Source organism: Uloborus diversus, chromosome 1, assembly GCF_026930045.1.
Source record: "Uloborus diversus isolate 005 chromosome 1, Udiv.v.3.1, whole genome shotgun sequence".
NCBI classification, from domain to species: domain Eukaryota; kingdom Metazoa; phylum Arthropoda; class Arachnida; order Araneae; family Uloboridae; genus Uloborus; species Uloborus diversus.
In genome coordinates, this window is record NC_072731.1 from 203,047,454 (window position 1) to 203,064,172 (window position 16,719).

The 16,719-nt window shown below is 32.3% G+C and overlaps 1 pseudogene; it reads left to right on the forward strand.

The window, feature by feature from the left end:
- The window catches only part of LOC129234138 (nephrin-like), a 356,279-nt pseudogene that overhangs the window by 260,932 nt on the left and 78,628 nt on the right, over positions 1 to 16,719 (forward strand).

Here is a 16,719-nt window from a genome sequence, read left to right on the forward strand (position 1 = left end):
TTCGAGCACAAGTTGTATAAAACTTTACCCTGAATCGAGCTTTACCCTGAATCGCACACTGAATAGTTCACATTACCGAAGCACATCTATCTACAAAATAGTCACCTCGAACGACTATGCACTTCTGCCAACGTTCGTATAGCTTTTAGAAGCACTCCTGAAAGACATTTTTCGCAACCTCCTGTAAGGCCTCTTGTGCTGCTGCTTTAACGTCATCGTGGGGAAGAAGGCGACTTTCATGTTGAGGATGCACGGTTCGATTGGTCAATACTCTGATATGACAAACAAATAACGTAACGTTTCGTCGGACTTAGCTCCGTGTGACTCTTACCTGTTCCCAGCAAAAAAAAAAAAAAAAAACATTTGCATGGACGCCGCTTTCTTCCGTCAGAAGAAGATAAAGCTGCGTTATAGAAGGCTCATCGAAAAATGGCTTCCAGGAGTGTTTCCAAAAGTTATATGAACACTGGCAGAAGTACATAGTCCCTCAAGGTAACCCTTTGAAGCTGGGCGTGCTTCGGTAATGTGAACTATTCTGGGTAAGGTTTTATGCAGCTTGTTCCCGAGCTTTTGGATCGTACTACGTACAATCTTTATAGGGTGTAGCTATGGCTCTCCCTTTTTTTGACTGCTGTATGATGAAAGAGAAAGAACAATAGCCAAAAAAAAAAAAAGAAAAGAAAGGAAGAAAGAAAAACAAAGAGATTGTTTAATAACCAATTGATTTGTTTGTTTGTTTTTTAATTGAATATTTACTAAGATTTCAGTAATATCGTATTAATGCATATATTTAGGTACATTAAAAATAGTTAAAAACATTAAATTATGTTGATTAATCATTAAAAAAAATAAGAATAAAACTATGAAACCGTCAACAAATTACGCAATTAAAGTGGAAAGATTGCACGTAGACATGTTTTACTCATCAAATTAAACAAAAAATGTAACAGATAAATTACAATATTAAATCATAATGGGAATATTTTTATACTTATTTAAAATTTATGAATAGTGCAAAGTTTGCATTTTTCATAAAAGCTATAACCGTGACATAAATTTTGCTGAAAAAAATAGCCATGAAGAGAGCGATGTTTTTAAAACGCAGCTACAAAAAACAAACTCAATATTTACACCAAGTTAATAACTGAATACATATACTACTTAATCTGATGTTTGCACACATAATATTGAACAATTTGATTGTTTAAAATCTTTTATGAAGTACTACAAACAAGTTCAAATTAAATTTTTCAATTTAACAATAATTTTCTCAAATTTAAAAAATTGCATAATAGAAAATCCTTGAATCTTTTCTATAAAAAACGAAAATAACTTATTCATTGATTTGATATAAATACAGAAAAATAGTTACTGACAACAAAAAAAAATCGATCGCTATTAATGATGAAAAGATGGCGCATTACGAAATATAAGTGAAACAAGTATAAGAAATATGCAAAATGACATTTCTTGATCAAAATAAATAATTGCTAAATATTTAAGAAATGCTTGAAACCTCGAGAGAGGGTTAGGGGGGGTGGGGTCACTCTCTGATTTTGTAGTAATTAACATTTCGGCCCCAACCTCGACTTAAATTTTTTAGTAAAGAACCGCTAAAAATAACGCCTCGGAAGAGTTTCTGAATCTATTTCAGCACTTCCGAAGAAAAAATTCAAAAGTCCCTTCGATTTCCGAATTATGTCACCATTCAAAACGTCTTTAATCAATTTCTTACATTAATGCTCTAAATTCTTTCTAAACAATAGATAAAGTTTGAAAGAAAAATTTCTAGTTTTATGAATGGTGTTACTTTTAAACGACTCAGAAGGGGGGTACAACTAGAGTTTAATTTCAGAAATTGAGGGAGTAGGAGGAGGAGCACGCAAGTGTTCTCGGAAATTCAAAAAATAGTCGTAAAAAATAGAGTTCAAAATAATCATAAACATTGAGCGGAAAAACCCTTTCAAAACTTGCACCAGAGTTTGTTTTGACGTGCAGTGGCGGATTTAAAATAGAGCAAATGTTGCAATTGCGCGAGAGGCCCCATAACCATAGGGGCACCGTAGGAGTTACAAAACTGCTTATGATAAATGTTTTACAACTTGTGTGATAGAGAAATAAGGCCCCATAATGTATTTCGACGGGCCTCAAACTTATAACTCCGCCGAAGCGATACAGAAAAGACTGCATTACTGTGATTTATATTACAAATATCAAAAAATTAAAAATTACCGTCAGCTCAACGGGAATCTAAAAAAATGACACAAAAACCGGTTTCGCCATCTCATATTTGTTTCCATAGTCTCCAATTCGGCAATATACCACCAAATGATCGTCAGTCTGAGACGCTATATTAGTTTAGCCACAAAAAATGAGTAAAGTGGCTTTTCAGAATACCCGATCGAAAACAAAAAGGAAAGTGCACAACTGGAACGTACGCACAACCCACATGCGAAAATTTATCCTTCTACAGCTTAGCATTTGTGAGTTATGACTTATGAGAGATACATACGTACATCCAGCTGCAAGAAACAAAGCAATAATTAACTTGTTTGGTACCTGATAGCAATATTAAAAACTCTTTCAAACGGGACTAAAATAGAAATTCATACTGAAATTTAAGTAACCAATTTTACATGAAAAAAATATCTCCCTTTACTTCGTAATAAAAAGTAAAACATCAAAGGTCCTTTTTTTCCGAAAACATCGGCCAATTCCATCGGCTTTTCGATGTTTTTTAAGGCCGATGGGCCGATGTTTCCTGCAAGTTAGCATCGGCCGCCAATGCCGATGCCGATGGCTAAATTGTTGAACCATCGGCGCCGATGCATCGACCAGGCCGATGCATCGGTCGAGTCCTAAAATTTACCCTCATATATGTAGAAGATTTTTAGACAAAGATTTTTGCCTTTAATAGAATGGCCTATCCCGTCGTGAAAAATATATTTCAGGCTTCTTTACACAGGGCTGCTTCTTTATACAGGGTGATTCAAAACTTATCATACAAATTTCGTGAAGAGGTAGGGAACACGTCAGGAAACCTATTTTACATAGGAAAGTATGTCCGCTAATGTCATCTACATGAACATACTGGACATATGGAGCTCAATGGATAGGCAGAGGTGGACCGATCTCTTGGACACCTATGTCACCTGATTTAAGGTCCATTGATTTCTTTTTTTGGGGAGCAATGAAAGATCATGCGTATGATGCCCCCATTGACAGTGAATTGGACATTGTTGTATGAATGGCAGCCGCCGCGGGCACTGTCCATGAAATGCCGGGCGTTTTTGAAAGTGTTCGGCGTTCAATGCAAGGGGGCTGTGAATTCTGTGTTGATGTGAATGGTAGAATTTTGAGCACCTGCTGTGAACCTTTACTTTTTCTTGCTATAATAAAACCACTTTCTTTACTACTTAATTGTACTCATTTCTTATATTATCTTTACTTATCTATTTTGTTCATGAAGTTGACTTTTGCGGACATAGTTTCCTATGTGAAATCGGTGTCCTGACGTATTCGGTATCTCTCCACAAAATTTGTAGGATAAGTTTTGAATCACCCTGTATAAGTTCTGCTATTAGATGTATGAAACAATAAAACAAATTGTGTTAATATAAATGCATGCTATTGATTTATTAAATAACATATAGTTATTTACGTATGGTATGAGAAAGTCATTTCCGACATTAATTTTACATACATATGCCTCTTATTTATTTATTGCTACAAAAGGGCTTTGGAATGGAATGATTCAAGTGATTAAAGTTAAAAACGAACGGAATTAAAGCACAAACTGTCAAGAAAATACAATAATTAGCTATTTCAAGGCTACAATGGAACCTCTTCATCAGTGCAAAAATCTCAGCTCACAACCGGAAAGTCACGGGAGAACTAGCGTCAACCACATGGATACCGGTATTTGTACCAAATGGGCCAACCAATAGGAATTTACGACGCAAGATGACAATCAACCAATCAGCAAACATCCGGTCCAACCCGGGGCGCGCGGCAAGGGGAGAGCCAACCAAGCAGAAGCCAGGAAATACAAAGAATGAATAAAAGCGAACAACATGGAAAATCAATTATAAAAATTATTGCTATATATCAGGCATAAATGGAGCTCTAGAAAAATTATTCACTAGAGAATGATAATTTTTCCAAATGTAGTAAGCTTCCAAGAGATCAAAGTCAAGAACATTTACAAAAAAATCTCGGTAGATAAAAAACAAAACAGTGACCAGAAGTATAGGTAGATCTAGTGAAACAGTCCAACTTAAAAGCAATGCTAATATTAAGCATACTTCTAGGTGTTCATCCCTCTCAGTGTCCCATGCCTCCCAACTCTCCCCTACACATTATAAGAGTTTATTTCTTATACACTACGGATAATGAAATGTCTTTAAAACTTTCAACTCTTCACTTTCTTCTAATGTTGGAAATATTTCTCTTGACAGGAAGAAATAAATAACTTCTTCTTAAGACGGTTTACGTTGGGGAACAAGAAACCATAATTCAGGGAGTGTAAGAATGGAAAGGAATAAATAATAGGGCTTTCCTCCCGAGTGGCAATCTTCTTAATAGGTAGATAAATGGATGGAAGGAATATCTTTGTTCATTTTGTATCCCGATTTAGGGGGAAGAGCACAGGTGTTTGTGAATTCTATTTTCGTAAACGATGATCGAAACAAAGAAACCAAACTAGGGGTTGATGATTTTCTAATAACGATTGATAGTGATGCTGAAATTAGGGTTTAAAACAAAGGTGTAGGTTTTGTATTCGTCCTTTTAAAACATCAATTTCAGTTTGCAAATGTGCAGATTAGTTTTACTTCTTTGTCTTCTTCTTTGTCTGGCTGGTATATTTCTTTTTCATTTTGCGAAGAACATGCTATTATATTTAGAACCTATCATTCTATTATTGAAACAGACATGCCGTAAAAAAGCTTGTTGGTTGAGAAGAATGTATTGTTGTGTAGACAAAAGAAAAACTTTACGTGTAACAAAGTGTTGTTAGTGATTAGGTAAATTTTAACTACTTTAAGAGCATTGATTGGAATACATGTTTGAAGAGTGGTTCTTTTTAATGTAAAGATGAAACTTCCGCTTCTGACGTAGAAGAAAACTGAAATTGAAAGTGTTTTGAGTGTAACAAATCTATACTCAAAAAAGCCGACTTAAAAGAAATTTATGTTGCAAGTTCAGGTGCTTTATATTGCTACATAAAAGTAATCCGGAAATGTATTTTACTTAGATTGTGTTTGTTCAAAACTTTAAATCCATTTTAAGTGAAAAATTGAAATTCAGGGTTAGTGAAATGTTTTAGAACTCATAAGAGGGGTAGAGTGCATCTTAACTGCCAAAAACCATACAGAAATGTGGGGTTGGAAATACTTTCCTAAAGCGGTGATATACACAGAAGCACTATAAAGAAAGAAAACTATAACTAAAACATTTTTTAAATAATGCATGTAAAAAATCAAAAAGGTTAATGGGTTAAAGTAAGCCTTCGAAGTTTTTTCCACTGGCTACAATGCAAACCTCACATCTTCGGCACGTAGAACTCCTAAATTTTCGGGTCGGGAAAGCATTTCCGACCCCACATGGCTATATGATTTTGAGCCATCAGGATTTATCCTACCCCCTTAGAAGTTATAAAACATTAAACTGATACACCTTGTATTTAAAAAACAAATAATCTCTTATATTTTCTCAAGATTTACTAAATTGCATTGTTTGAAAACATTTTTATTAAATGTGTATTTTTAACATATACAGTTTAAATAATACGACTGTGTTTTTATTAACCTTTAAAAAATTGGTAAAACTGAAAACAACGTGTGTTAATTTTTATATATCTGTGGAGAAGTAGGTTTCAGTGAAAGTAATTTAGACTTTAAATTTTGATGAAAATAAGCAAGCAAAAGTAAATGATTTTGAAGACGCTGCATGTTTAAGAACGTATTAAATGAAAATGCAACCTTTATTACTTTTTTGGAAAAAAATGAATTATTGTTTATTTTTAAAATTGATAAAAAATGAAAGCAACGTGAGTAATGTATCCATATCTATGGAGAAGTAGATATAAGTGAATGAAATTTAGAGTTTACATTTTAATAAAAGTAAGTGAGTTAAATCAAATGATTTTGATGACGCTGTATGTTTAAGAAAGTATTAGATAATGATGAACCCTTAAGTAGTTTATGGGAAAAAATGAGTTATTGTTTATTTTTTCAATTAATAAAAGTGAAAACAATGCTTTGTAAAGTTAGTTTAATACCCAATTGGTAATTAGCATAATTTTAGTTTGATTTGATGTCTAGTTTAGTCTGAAATCATTATTTTTAAAATGCCTTTTACCTAGTTTTTTTGTTTTTTATTTAGGTTTTTTTTTCTGTTTTAATGATTATGTTGTGATTTTACTTTTATTTACTTTTTTAATTCAATCATTATGGTTAAAATATAGAAAAAAACTCATGTAGAAAAGCGAAGATAAATATGCTACAATATTTCTTCCAAAAAATAAAAACTAGCCCAAATAAAAATAAAAACTTTTTTCCACAAGAAAAAACAATGAAAATTATTGTTCAGTACTTCAATTTATCAAGACCGTACAAGACATGTAAAAAATGATCTATTAGCCTATTCTTACTTAGCTAAGATTATGTTATAAAACGTGTCACCCTTAATTTGAAAACTATCATCATTTATGGTACAAGAATCAACGAAATTCCATACAAGTCTAATCTCTGAGCCCAAATCTATTTAAAATTTAATGTTGCAGCTGAGTGGGGTATGTATATTTTAATTACGAAACATGAAGTGAAAGTAACTGGCAGCGAGCGTAATGAAAGCGGAGAAGATATTTATTCTGGGTATCGCTTTGCTGTCCTTGTACTTGACAGCCAATTAACCGATTTTATCGGTAGTCATCAATATCTGACTTTAAGCACAGTTTCTAATTCAAGAGGAGGTTCTAATTTACCTATAAATTTTGATACGTGTTGGCTTAATTGGAAGTTTAAAAATTAGCTTTAGGTTTCTAGCCTGAAATTGCTACACGCAGAATTGTAATAGATCGACGTGGTGGCCTAAAGTACTCTATCATATGTCGGGTTATTTTAAGGTTTTAATTTCTTTTTGTTTCAAGTTAATGAAACTTAGTAAAATCTATTCGTGAGTAATGTAAAAATATACACTAAAATCATATAATGTATGTTAATGAACTGAAAATTTACAATTAAACTAGCAGTTTTTCTCTAAAGTAGATGGTGATATATTAATGTTCGTTTTGTATGAACAATATTTTTCTGTGTACACATAAAAAAAAAGAGTAAGAATTATCTTAAGAGAAAGAATTCTTTCTAATATTTTTCTCAATATGCTTAAGTTTTGAAAAGTACAACTATTTGTCACGTGAAAATAAATATTTTAACAGAGTTATAAATATCGTTTACAGTACGAACTATACTTATGGAATATCACTAGTTTTGCGATTAAATTGATTTTTGCGGAAAAATAAGTGTATATCAAATTGTGCTATTTTAACACTAGCCGTTATTCAATTTCCTTTCCGTCATCACCTTATTTTAGTGTATTAAAAATGTTAAACCCAGCTGCATCAGAATTGTTCAGCAATAAATTCATAAATAAATCACAAACATTAAACTTAATGACGTAATGTTTCATTTACTGTATAATAGCGAGTATCTTTTAAAAAAATATTTTGAAAAATGCAAGTAACAAAATCGTAATGCAACGAGCTGATGTGTGCATCACATGATGACTTCCTTTTATTCCAATTTTAATGTCATTTTCCCATTAAAAATTTTATGGTGATTCAATAGTTTACTCTCTAAATATCACCACCAAGGGCCAAATTGAAACCAGATTTAAAAAAAAAGATAAAAAATCGCCAAATTTCTCTCCAACTTAATAACAAAACTTGGCGACCAAAAGATTGGCGATATATCGCCAAGTGTCCGCCTAGTTATAACACCACTTGAGTATACATCGAAATTAACAATGATTTCCCCCCACAATGGAGCAAAAGATCCCTTTTAAAACACCCGAATGTAACCAAAAGGGGAGGTGCACAACTAGACCCCACTATAAGTCAACGTACCAAATTTCAACTTTCTAGGACATACCTTTCTTGAGTTATGTGACATACATACGCACGAATGTCAAAATGGAAATTTCGGGTGTTAATACGTTCTGAGGCACTTAGCCGCGTGTGGTAGGGTTGAAAAAAAAAAAAAAAACTCAACATTAATTCGACGGTGAGCAAAATGGAAATTAAGGCCGAATTTTGAGTGAAATTTTTTTCGCGAATACAGCACATCATTTTCTGTAAAAGGAAGTAAAAATTCAGACGAAAGTCACAAGATCTTAAATTATCTTAAAGCGATTATTTTATCAATGGAAATCATTTGAACAATTTGAAATTATAAATTCTGTTCCGTAAATGGAGGGAGGGAAGACTCTCGATCGTGAAAGAAGGACCCCAAGTCACGTGATAGATCTTAAAGAACAGCATTGTGGAAGAAATCAGGCTTCTTTCACTGGTTTCACGCAAAACGTGTCAACCATTCTCCTTGTTGAGTCACGTGACTGGAACGCTTTGTAAAAGCTTTTGCTTAGCCAATGATTGGACGTGCTCCCTCCATTTTAATTCCTGCTCTGAGGTAAAAACATGAATGTCAATGTTCATTTTGATTAGGAGAAACTCTTTTTTTGAGTTATTTTCGATCCGGAAAGGAAATATTATTTACCTCTCGTTTTATTTTGTAAGCTAAACTCAGCCTATTTACAGCTTGTGTCAAATAACTCTGAAAATTCTAGTCATTGGATCATTTCATGCTTTTTCAACTTAACATTTTGTTGGCATTTTTTGTGGAGAACAACAAAAACAACCCTGTGTATTCATAAACTGATGACAATGAGTACAGAAAACAATTAAAAATAAGCAAATAACGAAATTAAAATTTGAAAAATAGATTATTTTCCTCTTATTTGAACACAATTATTACAGGCAAGATATGTGATGAATGCCTTAGTTCATTACAAGCAACGCGTGCCAAAAATGCTCATTAAAATTCGTTTTTTAGCGTCTATAGCTAGAGCTTCTAACTTGCTTTCGTTCTTCGTACAATAGAAATTTTGTTATTTAGTGCGGGTGTTAATTGCAATTGATTAATATTTTTTAGAATATTAAAGACATAAGATTTAATTGGGACAGTATTTTTAAATATATATCGTCGCCTCAGAGCAATAGTAAGACATCTAATCCCAGGAATAACACTAAGATATCCTACTGTTGCTCTGAGGCGACGATATGTTCTCTGAAAGAGCTAATTTCAAATCAATAATCAATTAAGCTTTCCCTTTGAACTCTTGACTACACATTACACAGGCAACTGGAGTTTAATATAACATATAATTATTGATATAACCTCATTCTTTTCATTTCTTACAAAAGTAAATGACAAAGAAAAGTAAGCTGAATGAGTATGATCCTTATAGTCAAGTTGTACAGGGTGAGCACAGATGCGTGCTTGAATATTTTCTAGTTTCCGGTATCGGCAATGAATAAACATTGTCTTTGTCACGTCCTCATAAAAAGAAATCACACGACTTGTAGAATGAGCTGGCATTGCAGATTAGATGTTTGTCTGAACAACAAAAGACTCACACATCGAACAGTTGTAACTGAAAAAACCTCGGTATGTTCCTATTTAAATCCGTGTATTACTTACTGTAATGTGTTCAATAGTTTCAAAATACGATTTTTTGAAATCGGTTTGTTTATTATTTGTGCGCACCCTGCATTTATTGAACTTAACCTACTTTTTTTTTCAATTATTATTAATAAGCTAGTATAGACTAATAAGATACTATACTTGTATAACTAGAATAGACTATGCCTATAAAAGAGTATTGAACAAGTATGTAAAAGTTTTTTTTTTTTTTTGCTAACTTTTGAGATAAGTTATTTGATGCTTATATGTACGGACTCTTTGTCGATTTATAAAGCGGTTTTTTTGTGAGGAGGGGGAATTTTTTCTAAAGAATTATGGGTCTGATTGTCTTTCTTTGATGTGCTTATTTTAATAAAGAAGAAAATATATTTCTTCAGTCCAGGTTTTCACACAAAAGTGGATTTTCTAACCATTTTCGAAAAGACAATTTTCCTTATCCTTAGGAAATAAAAGAAGTATTATAAGAAGAAGTAAAACAATATTCTTAAAAAACAATTAATGTAAAAAATAGATATATGGAACAGATAGAAAGAGAGATGACTTCTAAAAGACTACGAGACAAAAAAAAATAATCACGATGAAAGCTCTTTTATTGTCTAAAATCATTAGAAAAATGATAATCTCTTGAGGATTTCATCAAATAAAGATAATGAAAAATACACATTTAAATAGTGAACATTTATTTCATAAGTGAAACTATTAAAGGAAGCATTTTTTTCCCGCAATCTTCACTGGAATATGCTTCTATTTTAGCTTTATCTTTTCATCAAGAAAACTTTCCCTGTTCTCTAAGTAGCAGATAAAGGCATAATTGCTTTCGTTCTTTCTCCACTGAATCTTTGCAGCGTTTAAGAGCGGCCGCAAATTTTTATGAACCATAAATGTCCTTGAAGCACTCTAATAACATTTTGGTTCAAGTCCTTAAGCATTTAACAGACAGTTCGCATGAAAAGTTAGGCGGTCACTTCTGCTATAAAAGAGGGAAGGGCATTTACGCTGAAGATGCTTTATCAAAATTACGATTATTGTTACAAGTAATGACTTCTTTTCAATATGTGCCTTAATGAAGAAAGTTATGCTTATGGAAATGATGGGTTTAGAAGTAAAAAGAATGCAGAGGTTTTCTCAGAGCTTTGCTATTTATATTAAATATGTCATACAATATGCTTCTGTGAAATAAATTAATGACTATAAATCAAACTATATTTTTTGTTATCAATTGTAGAAAAATAAATTTAACTTATTAACTAACATTAAGCATATTTTAATTATTTAACATCAGCTATTAATTTTGTCGCATATTCTACGTTCATGATACTTTAAAAATATATTGTTTGACATTATTTTGAAATGCTGTGTTGGAAAGTTGGAAACTACTTTCTGTCATAAAAAGAGAATTAAAATGGCAAGATCACACAAAGTGTTTCATTGGCTCCGAAGTGGTGCTTGTGGATAAAGCACCACTAAGGGTTTCCGGTCCTAAATTTCACTAGACACAGTAATCAAACAGATTATAGTAATCTTTAGGCGCAGCAATCAGACTGGGACAATAATCAAACATCATAATGAAAAATAGAATTAACGACCTGAATTATCCTATGTAAACCTGTAAATTTGAATTTTGCATGCAGACAGAGACAATGTAGGATGGAAGTCAACACTAAATTGGATAAAGCACTGTTCCATGTGTGCCCATTAAAGTAAGTTCCAGCCATCTTAAATTAGGAACCCTACACACTTTGTAGCATAACACACTTTGTATACTTTGTAGCAGAAGTTATAATTATGAAATGTTAAGTAAATACACTAAAAACAAAAATAAACGTCGATGGATTAATGAAATTGAGCCAATTCATCAATCATTGCCGGTTCCAGTCGTCTTCATTGGGCCACATTTTGTATCACTATCACCTTAATACTAGTCAGTAAAATATTTGAAGTGTTCACCATGATTGGCAAATGTAAAATGCTAGCTATAAAAACCATCCCGAAAGACATAAAATATACTGAAACCTATTGATGCTAGCTGAACCTTAGCCTAATTACTATACTTGGGGGAAATCTAACCTGACAGCATTGTGGCTACGCCGATCCTAGTCACAACAACTGCCAGGTTAGGTTTGCCGTAACTATAGTGATCATTAAATGATATTTTAAAACTCGGAATACGATGTTTATTTACTGATGAGAATCTACAAAATTACTTATATGAGAATCTACAAAATAACATAGATCTTTGTTCACGAAATACTTTTTAATGGAAATGCAAAAATGAGAATTACTCTTTATTAGATTAGTATGTAAAGTTCAATAACCATGATTTATATATTTCCGAATTGCACAACACAATCATTAAAAAAAATTAAGGATATTTTGGTTTGCATTAAAATTAAACATAAAACTGTTTTTATGAGAATGAAAATAAGATCATTATCCAATAATTGATATGATTACTCCTAGTAATTGTATCCGCTCTATTGTTGTTATTAGTCATTCATAATGTTCTTTTTTGTAAATGTTTTACGCCTACAATTTCCATTAACTGCTCTCTTTCCAAGCCGTTGGTAAATTTTTATCATGTAGAACACTTTACTCAAAAAACATGGATGTTGCTGTTCGAAAACTTTGAAATTACTTCACTGTAACCGCAACCGCTAGCACTCTGTGTTGTTTAAAATCAATACAGTATCAAGTTCGTATCTTCAGTTATCTGTATCTGAAGTTTCGATTAGTTTTGTACACTTGATATGAATGTAGGGCATGGTATATTGGGGAAGTTGCTTTTGGACTACGCTGAAGAGTTTAAAACTTAGTGCGAAAACGAATACTTTTAATCTTAACGGGCAGTTCACTACTTATTGCGTGAAATTCACTTATAGAACCATGTAGGTACATTGTGTATATGCACTACGAAATTTTCTCTGTTTATCTAAAAACTTGAATCTGATTTAGATGGAGCTACTGTAGAAACGGTCAGTATTGCCTCACCCTCTGGACCTGTGTTCGAAGGCTCGGAAGCTACTTTGGAATGTCGAGTTTCTGCCCGTCCAGTAAAGAAAGACATGGTCTCGTGGCGGGTGAAGGGAGCGCCAGCAAGATCGCAAACGATCGACACACATGCACTGAATAGAACTAAATCAGTTTTGAGGATAAGGAACGTCACCAGAGAACTTAGAGGACTAATAGAGTGCTGGGCTGACAATGGCATTGGAGGACCGTCTGTACTTTCCGTGATGCTCAATGTATTGTGTAAGTTGAAATGTTTTGTGACTTCTTTTTTTTTTCTCTGCACATTCTGTGTTCATGTTTTTGTGCTTATAGTGCATTTCTAAAAGAAATTAATTGCACGTACATGTTCTGCTTATAATAATGTATCTCAATTTTAACCACCATTGAGGCACAGCGGGCTTAAAATTTAAAAATCATTCTCGGATCTAAATTCACAAAGACTGCCCAAAATAATCTGAATCGCCAGCTCCGCCATCGTCACATCTGCATTGAGTTGATGCGCTTGACGATACGGTGAAGAAATGAACCGAAGTTAATATTATCTTTGGCACCTTTCCAAGTTTGGGATCATTATCAAGTAACCGTCATCAATGTCACATAACTTCTAACCTCCAATCTGAAGTGACTTTACTATCTAGACATACATTTATACATAGATAGATACGACCAGTTTTAATAGTACATAGATCCTTCGAAAAATAAATGTGCCATGAGGTATATTTCTGACAACTGGTAATATTACAATAAGACTCATTGGGTCATAAGAATTTGTAACTCATTGGGAATTAAAAATGGTATTTCACACCATGAGAATGTTTACGGAGTCAGTTCCTTTAGTTCACAGATATTTTTTCAGAAGAGATGTCTTCACAGTGAATTTGCATAAAAATGAACAGTTATTATTATTATTATTATTATTTTTTTAGTCGAAAAATATAAAAATACTCAAATTGTTTTGCTGTTTAATGTAAAAACGAGTGTAGAACTGATACACATCACTTGGTGACAAATTGTGTCTGAAAATATTATTTCAACAATGAGAGTTAATAGCACCATTTGGGGAATTTTGCTGAATAATTATATTTTGTATTGTGTTTCCGAAAACTTTGTGGGTTTCTGAAAATGTCAAAATAAATAAATAAATTAATTATAAAAATTAATATAAAAACCTGTAGGCTTTTATCATTACATTAGACGTATTTAACTCTTTCCCAAATTGACAATAACATTGTATTCATGGCTTTCTTCGCAGACAAACCTATTATTTTCCAAAGTGGCGGAGAAATGTCGGACGGATTGGGCAGGCTTAGGTGCATTGCAGATGGCAGCCCCAATGTAACAGTCACATGGTCTTTCAATGGCACGGCAATTCGCTCAGTGGATAAATACGGGACGTCTATTTCCAATCAAGATGAAATCCAGTGGACGTCGCTGTTAATAGTGAGAGATGTTAATGAAGCGGATTACGGAATATATACGTGCACTGCCAAGAACGTACTGGGATACGATTCGGCGGATATTATATTAAACGATAAAGGTAAGGTTTCATTATTATATGCAGGGGACTGGGGGATTTGAACAACATAATTTATTTTTGTAAATTGGTGTTATAACTTCGTTCGCTTCACTTTATATAGCAAAATATTTTGCTTAACCAATTGAGAAGTTATTGTAAATATTTCTTGAACATTCTGAAAATTTCAATTAAAGATAATTAACTTTCATTAAAATGAAAAAAAAAAATTGCTCCCTAAGAGTAAATTATCTGATTTCTAATGAAGAAAAATTACAAAAGATATATTCATTTATCTTAACTCATCAAAATTACAAAACATGAATGAATATAGATTCTGAAACAATCAAAAGGGACATTTTTGATATAAAACCCAAACTATGCATTCCATTTAATGATGATATGAGCACTATCTAAAGAAAAAATGAATGCGTTTTACGACATATTTCAAAATTTATTTATGGTTGTTTTATGTTTAAAAAACAATGCAAAAATATCAATTGGCCACATGCAATTTGGTTTCTAAACTTTACTGCAGAATTTCAGGGTTGCAACTTTATACATTTAATACTCTACGCCCCATAAAACCTTGTGCTTATACGGACTTATGTGCTATTCATTCATCCATTATAAATAGATAAATTTATTACAATCATACGCAATTTGACTTAGATGATGCTTTAAACGTAAGTAATATCAATCGTACAAAATTTGATTTGCAAATTCACTTCATGAGTACCTCTATACGCTTGACTGTATCCAGAGGCATTTTGTGATGCTCTAATCCATTCCGGATTGGAATAACAGTGCATTCTGTAACGCCAGCTTAGATCTAAGAGTTGTTGTATCTAATTTGATCGTAATTTGCTTTCTGCTTTATGCTGCTAATGTTATCAAGTTATTCTGCACGTCCTGTTGTGCTATTTTCGAGATTACATAATGCATTAAACCAGAGCATTAATTTCGTTTACATTTTCAACCTTGTAGATATGAACTGCTGAAGATGTGATTTAATGAATTGTTTCGAGTACATCATTTGCTTTACGATTACATAATTGTACGTACAGCACGTGACTTAAAATACATGACTAGTTTTGTAATGAAGTAACGACTGTATCAAATTATTGGAAGACTTACTGTTTCATTAAAATATACACAGTGAAATATTGTACAGAATTTTTCACCTTCCATTTCTATCAATAATATGTTTTTCAGGGTCGGCAAAGATTCCTTAATGGATGTAATTGTATTATAAAAAAAATTACATTGTGCATTGTACTGCCAGCTCTACCACGTTATGTCATATTCTGACCCGTTTTAATATTTCTAGTAAATCTTTTTCATTTTTGCCATCAGTACAGTGACGTAGAAGTGACAGGATGTTTTAATCCCCCAAATCCTTACTCTGAGTAAATTTGCTAATGATTAATTAAGAATGTACTAAATAAAAAACAAAAGAAAGAAAAATAGCCGATATCAACTGAAACTATCATTATTTGTATTAAAAGGTTGCAATTGCTATAAATGGTAACGATTTCAAATGTATCTTTTTTTCCTTTTAATATAAAAAAAATTCCAAACGTTATTTGTTTTATACAGAGTGATTTCGATGAATCTTTCATTTGTAAAGTTAAAAAATCAAAACCTCATTTTTTAGCAGTCTGATAAAGCAAAGTTTTTTTTTTTTTTTTTTTTTTTTTTTTTTTTTTTTTTAAGGAAAACTATTTCTCTTCAGGTTAAACATTTTGTTAGTGAGACAAATTTCATTTTGTATTATCATTTCAAACATGCTTGCAAAAAAAAAACCGAAACGAACACACATGAAAAACAAAATCATCTATACAAAAATTTACATTATTGCTGTGCGATTTATGAAAAAAAATAATAATTTTCACCACGTTTGAAGTTTTTACGTATTGTAAAAAATACGTTAATTCATTTTTTTCTCAATGAAAAACCGACTTATACCATGCACGTGCGAAATAATACTCTTATTTTCCTAAAGCACATATAATTCGACTTCTGAATTCTCCAATAACTATAACTTTAAACCTTTTGGGCACTTATTTCGTAAGTTGTAAAATATTTCCAAGTGTTTCTCATCTTGCCTTAACGCGCTCTAAACTCCTCTCTTGGAGCATGTTTTATTTTCAAATGTTTGTTCATTAGACCGTGAATAAACTCAGGCGATCTGGATTTATCGAATGGAGTCGGCGGAAACGTGTTGAAGCGTTCTGTATGAACTGAGACTCTTTTCTATAAATTTCTAGGTTGAAACATTTTGATAAGTTTCTGTGATTTAAAAGTTTTGGCATGTAATTAATTCAGACAGGAAGAGTATGACGATTTTTAAAGATGATATGTGTTTCTTCTAGTTTTACGGAAACCTATGGGCTGTACATACAGTTAAAGCAAGAGACTTGAATTAAGAAATAA